Below are 10,647 nucleotides of genomic sequence, written 5' to 3' on the forward strand. Positions count from 1 at the left end.
CCTCTAATCCCTCTAATCTCTTCTTTCCTACATTGGCCAAACTATTCCTTTTATGAGCTTTTGACCTTCTGGTTGATTAGTCCATCTATACATCATTCTCCACCCCAGAACCATTTCCCTCTCTGCTGTCCATTACAGATTTCTGCTTGCTCATTTCATTTGGGCCCTCATTGTTTTTTCTGAAATCCTTTTATTATTCCTAGTTGAAAACGAATGATGTTTCTGTCAGTATAAAGTGTTTCATACCTTTTTCTTTCAAGTTTCCTCCACTCCTCAGATCCCGCCCTCTCTCAGCAGATGTCCCTGCTTTATGGAAATCAAGGCCAAGCTTCCATATCTCCACATCTTACAACCTTCCCATAGCTTCACCTGCCCTCTCCTTTAATCCAGCCTGAGAAAAGTTGACTTACCTTAACAATGTTGACTTCTATTTACTTTTTTAAAAATTTGCTTGTTACATTAAAGTTCCCAAGTATCTACCACCTTCCTTCCCTTCCCACACAGATGAGAAGGTATCATCTGGCAGTTTTTATATATATATATACATATATATAACTATGTCAAGGATCAGTTCTTTCTCTGAAGGTAGATGCTTACAGTTAAGCTTTAAGCAATATTTCTGTAACTGGATAAAATATTCTCTTGGCTCTCTGTTCATTTTGCTCTTCAGATTCCATGTGAGTTTTTCCATGTTTTCTAAAAATTAACCTGCTTGTCATTTCTTACCACACAGTAGTATTCCATCAAAATCATGTGCCCATTTCCCAATTGACAGACATCCCTTCAATTTCCACCACAAAGAGAGCTGCTATACGTGTTTTATAACATATAGGTTTTTTTTCCTCTTTTCCCTGATCACCTTAACTCTGTGATATTGCTGGGTTGAAAGGTATACACAGTTTTATTTGGGTATAATTCCAGAATGCTCTCTAAAATGGTTGGATCAGTTCACGGTTCCACCCACAGAGTACTAATACCCCCATCTTTCCAAATCTCTGCCAGCATGTTATTTCCCCCTTTCATCATATTAACCAGTCTGATAGTTGTTTTGATTTGCATTTCTCTAATCAGTAATTATTCAGAGCATTTTTTATGATTTCTTTATCCAAAAACTGTCTGTTCAGATCTCTTTACCATTTATTAGTTAGGGAATCTATTTATATACTTGATTCAATCCCCTCTCACTCTCTCTGTAAGTTTTGTTCCATAAGTAATTCATTTTCTTTTTTTCTATCACTTCCTCTTATCTACTGGTACCCTTTCTACTGCCTACAATCATAATTTCTCCATCAAAAAAAAAACCCTAAAAAACAAACCTTTTCTTTGAGCCTGCCACTCTCATAAATAGCCATACTATTCTCTTTATGACCTCTCAATTACTCATTTCTGCTTCCATGGATTTAATTACCAACTCTAAAAGAGGCTCAAATCTGTATTTTCTCCTGAACTCTCATTCCATATTGGTCTCTAGATCTTTCCTCTGTACTCCATCAGCATCTCCAAATCAAAATGTTCAAATCTGAACCTCACCAGTTCATCCTACAAACGTCTCTTTTTCGGTTGAGGGTATTATTGTGCTCCTAGTTATCAAGCTCACAACCTCATTGTTATCCTTGACTCCCTTGCTCCTCTCAGTAATCCTGTTGAGATTACCTTTATGGAGCTCACATCCCCTTCTCAGTTCTAAACCTCCATTACCTCATTAAGGATAACTATAATAGACTCCTGATGAATCTTCCTTCTTCCATTCACTTCTTCCCCTTCAACACAGCCTCCTCACAGTTTCCAAAGTAATATTCTCAAGGCACATGTCTGACCATATAACTTGCTTCCTGCCTCACCATCATGGCTTCTAGGCAAAAAGCTCTCTATGGTCTAGTCAGACTGGAGTGGTATATGTACCCTAATTTTGGCATTCCATGTCTTATGTATTCATATAAAATGGTATGTTGTAAAATGTTTTCCTTATCTCCTTGTAAGATAACCAAAACCTCAACAGATATATGAAATACCCCTATAACTCTCTCTTAGTGGAAAGTCAAGAGCTACAGATTATACAGTTCTGACCTGATCATTGTTTTTGCTTTAAGTAGTTTTCTGTTACAAGCAGGGGCTCTACTGGGAGAAGGGGTGGAGATGATGGGAAATGATGACACTGTAAAAAAATGGCAACAATAAAACTTTTAAAAGATACATCTTAAAAGTTTTATTGTTCCAAGTAATTTGGCTTAGTCATGGGAACAAGGAGAACCATACCTAATAACTTTCCAGAGAACATACAGGTTACTACTTTGTACCTCTTTGAGCCCTATCAATCAGTCATCTAGCATTTATGAAGTCCTTATTAATGCCAGATAATGGGGAGGGGGGGGGGAGGAAGGAAGGTAAAGGACAAAACAATCCCTACTTTCAAGGAATTTACGTTTTTATGGGGGAAGATGATACAGATGAATGAGGAAAGGCTTTTTTTGCTGGTGCTTGAGGGACTGGGATGTAAAGCTAGGTACTATGGAACTAGGCACTGTGCTAAGAAGTAAAGACTAAGAAATACAAAAAAAGAAACAAAGGCAAAAGACAGTCTCTGCCCTCAAATTGCTTATATTCTTAAGGAGGAAGGCAGTATCAGGAAATTGAAACAGAGAGAGTTAGGTGAGTCTTAGGTGAGCCACATTAGAAGTGAGCATGAATGTTATGGATGCTCCCTCAAAATGGGGTTCTAGGAAAGAATTCACTAATGGGAGAAGGAGGCTGCAAAGGTAGACACTTCTCTACTTCACCCAGTGAAGGTGGAAGAATCTAAAGAGTCAGGAACTAGGTGGTTTCTTCTTGCTCTGCACCCTAAGGACTTGGTTGATAATTTCTTGCTAAAATACCCAGCTTTGTAGAACTTATTCAAAGAACAGTTGAAAATATGCAGCTAATAGTTACTAGTTAGGTGACTAGAGAACAAATTATGGTCCTGAGAAGAGTGGGTGGATCTTTGGACTCTGGAAGTCATTGCCTAGACCTCAAGGCAGAGCCAGAAGAAATTTATGATAAATGGAATGAGAGAAGTCCAGTTTGAAAATAGAAAAACAGGGGGAATTGTGAGGGATAAAAATAACATGGACTTCTCTCAGGAAAATACATCTGGGTGTCAAGAGATAAGCAAGCCAGGCTTTTATTTCCCTAATAAAGCAGTATAGAATCTTTACATCTTCTGGTTGGCTAAAGGGGTGAATGCAGTAGGATTGAAATTCTGATTGGACCACTCACTTGAATAATTAGGATCATTGGGTGTGTGAATTGTGGAATTGTGCATTTATATTGGTTAGCTTTTGGGATTAGATTGTAACTAATGAGTGGTGAACAAGGGGAGGACCATCCTCTGAGACTAGCATAAAAGAAGGGCTGTGAGCCAGAATTTTGTACCCATTCTTGGCTGTAACACTTGTAGCACTGACCAACACCTGTAGCACTGACCCATCTGTGCCCATTCTCATGAGAATGAAAGAAAAGAGCCTTTGACACATATACAAAAAGAAGTCAGGAACTAGGAATTGATAGCTGGATTAGAAACATGATTGCAAAGGCACTTCCAGGGAGGATGCTCATCATGCTTCTAGAACAGGGATCAGTAAACTATAGAACTTGGCCAAATCCAGCCTGATGTCTCTTTTGTGTGGCCTGAGAGCAAAGAATGGTTTTTACACCAGAAAGAAGTTTATTGTGCTTTAAAATGTAAAAACCACTCAGCTCAAGGCTGTACCAAAAAAAAAATGCAATAAAATATAATTTGTTTAGCTTTTGGATATTACTCCTCTCACATTGCAATCCAAACAGAAAAACCTCTCTGTTCTACTTTTCATCTATTCCTTCCTTGGAATGCATTATGGAGAATCATTTCATGTTCATGAATGGAGAATTCAGTCAATACATATGGAAAGGAGGCCTGTTCTTCGTTGGCTTAGACAAAAGGTGATTATACCTTTGTCCAGTCACTACCCTTGTCATTTCAGGGACTCTTTCCTGGGCTGATAAGGCCCTTTAGAGATTTGTTAACCCTTCAATAAGAATAATATGAAAAATATTTCAGGTCAGCTTATTTCAGAATTGATCATTAATCAAAGATTTGTAAGGTCTCATTTCATTCAGGTGGGATCAAGGATTTGAGATTAAAGTATTGTCCTAATAATAATATTTTTATATATGTAACCTGAAGAGGGAAGAGGAATGGGGAAGACCTTTATGTAGGTGCTTCCATGGTATGTTTTAGACTGCCTACCTTTATTTCCACTTCCCTTTATCTCTTAGCAATATCTACAATTCTCCCTCAGTTTTCTGCTTTTCTCTTTCTTGATTCTCAGGTAATTAGTCATCACAGTTTAGTTGTTGCCACATTCCCTACCAAGCAAGGAGTAGGGAGGGTAGAAAAGAGCAGCTCTCAAACCTACCAGTTCTATGATTACACTTCAAGTTTTTGATGCTGAAGCAATTTTTCCCAGGCTGACCTTGTTCATCAATTTGACCTTTTGGTTACTATAATATACCCCTTCAAAAAAAATAGTAAAGACTACAGAAAAGAAAATGGAGTTAAGAATCACCCAAGAAAACAAAATATACACCACAACTACCATAAAGGAAATAAGAAACCCAAAGAATAAATGTTGGTACAGTTTTTTAGAAATACTAAGTGCTCTCATAGTTTAGGTTCAATAATGCTGTGAAATGAGGCTCTCACAAGTCAATGAACATTTAACAAAAGGAAGTTTACTTTGCCCTGACAAAGCAAGAATATACAACAAGGATACAGGAGCACTTAGTTTCTCTGGATGTAGCCCCCAAAATTTCTATAGTCATCAGGGCAGAATATGGTGAAAGATATGGTGACTTGTGTGGTGTTCAGAAATGTATCAAATTGGAGAAACCTAGACTCCATATATAACTGGGGGTGGGGTGGGGGTGGGGATTATACCTTTTAGTTTACCAGGAAGCTACACCAGGGAGGCCAGGAACAATCAGGTCTTAGGGATAGCTTTGTCTCCTTTTAGGAAAAGCTAATCACTGTTAAGACAGGACAGAAGAGAATTCCCCATGTTATAACTAGGAGGGGAGCTGTGTTAAAGAATCACTGGTAGAGATTAGTCTGATCACATACAACCTCCTACTGGCAAGGACCTTAAGTTCTTCTTTAGGAACTTCCACCATTTAAATGCTTTTACAGGTTTTACTTGATAGTCATCCTGTCTTGGGCATTATTAAGGGGAAAAGAGAAAGGAATTGTACTCTCTCCCCAAACTCCCCAAGGAATCACTACAGTGAGAGAAAAAATATAGAGGAGAACAAAAACTAGAATCCATAGATTTTTTTTTTCCTCCTGGCTTTGGAAAGAGCAACTCTTAAGTCTCAGCAGCTTGGTTCATGTGTTGGATGAAGATAAACATTCATAGTGGGTCTCCTAATGCAAGATGGTAAAGCTGAACAGCAGCAGCACCAGGAAAAATCAGAACTATTGCACAAATGACAGATTTGGTACGGTCGTAGATTCCTCTTAATGGGAGGTGCTGGTGATGGGCAAAAAAAGCTCCAGGATCATCAGGGTCATTGTAGGAACACTTCTGACACAGTCAAAAATTCTTTATCACACATTAGGGTCATCTGTAATAAAGTGACCAAGAGCTCATAAACCTCTTGCATGCCAGGATCTAAGTTAATAGAGATTTTCTCTGCACCATCACCAACTGGCCTGACCCATATACCAAAACCTCTTCCTGAGAGAGCTATATCAATGGCATGATAATAAAATCTTTGCCTTCTGTGAGAACTTTATGGAGGGACTGTTACCTTGTTCCACAAGGGCTAAAGAGGAACTCTTCCCTCACTCCTACCCAGTGACTCAGAATTACCACCAAATTAGCTAAAGGAAATTCTTTCTTCCAAGTCAATATACACTATAAGCATATAGTGACACTTTTACTTCCCTCATGCAAGACTACAAGGCACCACCTAACTATACCACCCCTTGATCCCCCAGCCCATTTATGGGAAGTTGTCTGGACTATTACAGAGGTAAGGAAGGCTGCCGGCTGATGAGAACCTGAGCTCCTTCTCCAAGGTATAAAGAGCATTGAGATCCAGGCAACTCTTGAAGGACTAAGTTTGAGCAGCTCAGCAGGACCTATATCCCAAAAGAGTTCATTCTTATCAGGTAAGTCTTCCTAGAAACTAGATCCCAGAAATCATTGAACAAGAGAGCACTTCCTTTCCCCAAGGAGGCATTGATTTATCACAGACATGGCTTCTGGTAGGTTAGACACCTGACATGAGCACTTAGATGCAATCAGTGAATCTTTATTTTTTGCCCTGAGATGAGGGCGTTCCATTTGGACACTTGGGGCCAGGTTGAAGGCTATTTGGGCTAAGTGGGTGTTCCAACTGGCAGAGTTGAGAAGAAATAGCTTTCTTGTCCTTAGGGGGATCATATGTTCTATACCACCACACCATGTCATCAATACTCCAAAGTCCAAATTGCCCCTGGAATCCCTTTCCCATCTTCTGTTGTTCTTAAATGTCTCCAGTCTGGTCATTTAGCATATGGTGTTTCCATGACTGCTGACTATTTTTCAGTACATCATTTTGAAAAAATGGTTTAAAATTACCCCCAAAATGACAATATAAAGAATCCTCAGAACACCAGCATGGTTAAAGACTCACACTTTCTATACATTTGAAGACTAACATTGAAGAAACTAATACTAAAATATCAAGAAAAAATCTTGAAAGTAAAAGTGAGGACTTTAATTGTATTTTACACAGCACCAAGGACCCAGATAGACTTTGTGGGGTTTCCCTTTCTCTGGTTCATTGTCCCTGGTATCTGGACTCATTATTATCTAATGTTGCCCAGTGTCTCCAATTCCCCTTGCAAGAAGGTGGTACACAGAACTCCAAGAATTAAGGTTCAGAATCTCAGAGGAAGTCAGACAATTGTGTGGGAAAGAGAGAGCATTGTTCAGCTACCTGAAATCTTCAATTATTTCCCCCAACTTCCACCATGAGACTATTTAGAAAATATCAGCATATTCCTTTGATGATACTCCCAATAGCTAGCTCAGGGGTTCTTAACCTTTATTGCATCATACACCCCTTGGGAGGTATGAAATATATGGATTCTTTAGTCTAATGTTTATAGTAAGTAAAGCAGAAACTATAGAATTGCAAAGGAAACCAATGACCAGGAAATACAGTTGTCAAATAACTTAAAAACAAACTAATTGGGGGACTTCCGGTTAAGATGGCGGCAGAGTAAGGAGCAGCTGCTCGATCTCTCCTGACCGAACCACACAGGACCCCTCAAGGGGAAATAAAAACGAGTCCAGAGGAACGAAGGAACCCCACAACAGGGCGCAGCATTGAAGGTACGCAGAATCGGGGCATTTCCACACTTTAAAGGGGTGAAACAGATCTCACTAAAACACGAGAGGAAGAAGCCCCTCCCCCACCCCCCACACCGCACAAGCCAGTAAACAGGACTGGGGCAACCAGATAATCACTGGCAGCCCCTGAGCCCGTACCTGTGCGCGCTGCAAGACGAGGGACCCCAGGTGGGTGGGACTCTCCCTGAGCGCCCACGTGGGTGAAGGCACCGCCTCCTGCCAGGACAAAGGCCCCTAAAACACGGCCTTTCCCAAGCACTGAAGGCATCGCCTCAGGGGCGAATAAAGATCTCCAGCCCGTGGACTTTCACTACCTTCTTTGGGGGTGAAGGCAGGGCCCTAAGAGCATCAGGGCAGGCAAAGGCAGTGCCCTAGGCTTGAATAACGATCTCCAGCCCAGGCTTGGACCTCCAGTGAGGACCCGGTGCAGACCTGAGCGTGGCTGTGGAAGCAGCCCCAAAGACTGCTGAAGGAACCTCGGGCAGAAGGGCAGACCGGGAACTACCAGGAGGCCTGACCCCGAGGACAAGGAGACCGGAGGGCCCCCCCCCCCAAGCTTGCAAGGCCCAGGCAGACCCGGAGTGCAAAGATAAAGCAGAAAAGGGGCGGGGCTAACAATGGCCAGCAATAAGGAAGTCCAGAAGAAAAAGACCATCAAGAGAAACTCTGGAACACTCGACAACTTCTACACAGAGAAAATCCAGACAACAGAGGAGGGAAAACAAAAATCCAAACCTCCCCAAAAAAATGAAAGCTGGTCACAAGCTATGGAAGAGTTTAAAAATGAAATGCTGAGGAAGATGGAAGAAATCTGGCAAGAAAATAACAGTTTAAAAGGCAGAATTTCGCAATTGGAAAGTGAGACAAGACAACTGAAGACCAAAAATGACCAGATTGAAAAGGAAAACCAGTCCTTAAAGGCTAGAATCGAACATTTAGAAACCAATGATCTCTCAAGACAACAAGAACAAATAAAACAAAGTCAAAAGACTGATAAAATAGAAGGAAACATGAAATATCTCAATGAGAGAGTGACAGACCAAGAAAACCGGTCTAGAAGAGATAACTTGAGAATCATTGGTATTCCAGAAAAGGCAGAAATTAATAAAAACATGGACTCCATACTCAAAGAAATTATTCAGCAAAATTGCCCTGAAGTTCTACAACAAGAGGGCAATATAGACATTGAAAGGATCCATAGAACACCCTCTAAACTGGACCCAGAAAAGTCAACACCCAGGAATATAATAGCGAAATTGAAGAGCTTTCGAGTCAAAGAAAAAATCTTACAAGAAGCCAGAAAGAGACAATTCAAATATCAAGGAGCACCAATAAGGATCACACAGGATCTGGCAGCCTCAACACTAAAAGAACGCAAGGCTTGGAATACAATATTCAGAAAGGCAAGAGAGCTGGGCCTTCAGCCACGAATCAACTACCCAGCGAAACTAACCATATACTTTCAGGGGAAAGTATGGGCATTCAACAAATTCCAAGTTTTTGCACAAAAGAGACCGGGACTAATTGGAAAGTTTGACACTCAACCACAGATATCAAGAGAAAGATGAAAAGGTAAATAAGAAACAGAGGGAAAAGAAAGAAAACTCATAGTCTTTTAAGCTTGACTCTTTAAGGGCATAAATAAGATCTAATTATCTGTATTACTAGGTGGAAAAATGCTATGTATAATTCTCTGTAGTGAACTCTATACACTATTATAATATTCACTATTATAGCAACCAGAAGAATAATTCATAGGGAGAGGACAGGATACTAAATGGTCTAAGATGACATGGGGGGGTGGGAAAGAGGGGAGGAATAGTAGGGGACACCAAGAAAAATCCGAGTAAATAAAAAAATAAGATATTCTATTACACACAAAGAGGGGATGGGAAGGGGAGGGGATAAATACTACCATAAGAAGGAGAGGAAGAGAGCATTAAGAGGTAATAATCAAACCTTACTCTCAGTGTAATCAACCCGGAGAAGGAAGAGTAGCTTTATTATCCATCTGGATAAAAAACTCCATCTAACCCTACTGAGAAAGTCAGAAGGGATAAACCAAAGGGAGTAGGGGAGTGGGGAGGCCAAAAAGGGAGGGAAGAAGAAGGGGGAGGGAATTCATTCGGTCTTTAAAAAAAACAAAAAGAAGGGAACAACAAGGGAGGGGACAGAAAGGGAAGTCAATCAAGGGAGGGGATAAGGGATACTGGCTGAAAGCAAACCACTGGTGTAAAAGAAACCACTGGTGCACTTAGTGCAATAAGAAGGAGTGGGTCTAGGGGAGGATACAAAAAAATGTCAGTGAATACACAACTAACAATTGTAACTCTGAATGTGAACGGGATGAACTCACTCATAAAACGGAAGCAAATAGCAGAGTGGTTCAGAAACCAAAATCCTACCATAGGTTGTCTACAAGAAACACATACGAGGCGGGTAGACCCACACAAGTTCAAGGTTAAGGGTATGAGCAAAATCTTTTGGGCATCAAATGAGAAAAAGAAGGCAGGAGTGGCTATCATGATACTGATATCATGATTTCTGACAAAGCCAAAGTAAAAATAGATATGATTAAAAAAGACAGGGAAGGTCATTACATCCTGATTAAAGGCAGTATAAACAATGAGGAAATAACATTGCTCAACATGTATGCACCAAATGGCAGAAACTGGCAGAGCCCAAGAAGGAAATAGATAGGAAAACCATAATAGTGGGAGATCTAAATATTCCTCTTTCAGATCTAGATAAATCAAACCAAAAAATAAATAAGAAAGAGGTAAGAGAGGTGAATGAAGTCCTAGAAAAATTAGATTTAATTGATATGTGGAGAAAAATAAATAGGGACAAAAAGGAATACACCTTCTTTTCAGCTGCACATGGTACATTCACAAAGGTTGACCATGTAATAGGGCATAGAAACATTGCAAACAAATGCAAAAGAGCAGAAATAATAAATGTAACCTTCTCAGATCATAATGCAATCAAAATAATAATCAGTAAGGGCACCTGGACAGGCAAATTAAAAACTAATTGGAAATTAAATTTGGATTCTCCAAAACCAATTTGTCAAAGAAGAAATCATAGAAATAATCAACAATTTCATTGAAGACAATGATGAGACATCCTACCAAACTCTGTGGGATGCAACCAAGGCAGTACTCAGGGGGAAATTTATATCCTTGAGTGCATATATTAACAAATTAGGGAGGGCAGAGATTAATGAATTGGG

The sequence above is a fragment of the Gracilinanus agilis genome, chromosome 6, assembly GCF_016433145.1.
Source record: "Gracilinanus agilis isolate LMUSP501 chromosome 6, AgileGrace, whole genome shotgun sequence".
Lineage (NCBI taxonomy): Eukaryota > Metazoa > Chordata > Mammalia > Didelphimorphia > Didelphidae > Gracilinanus > Gracilinanus agilis.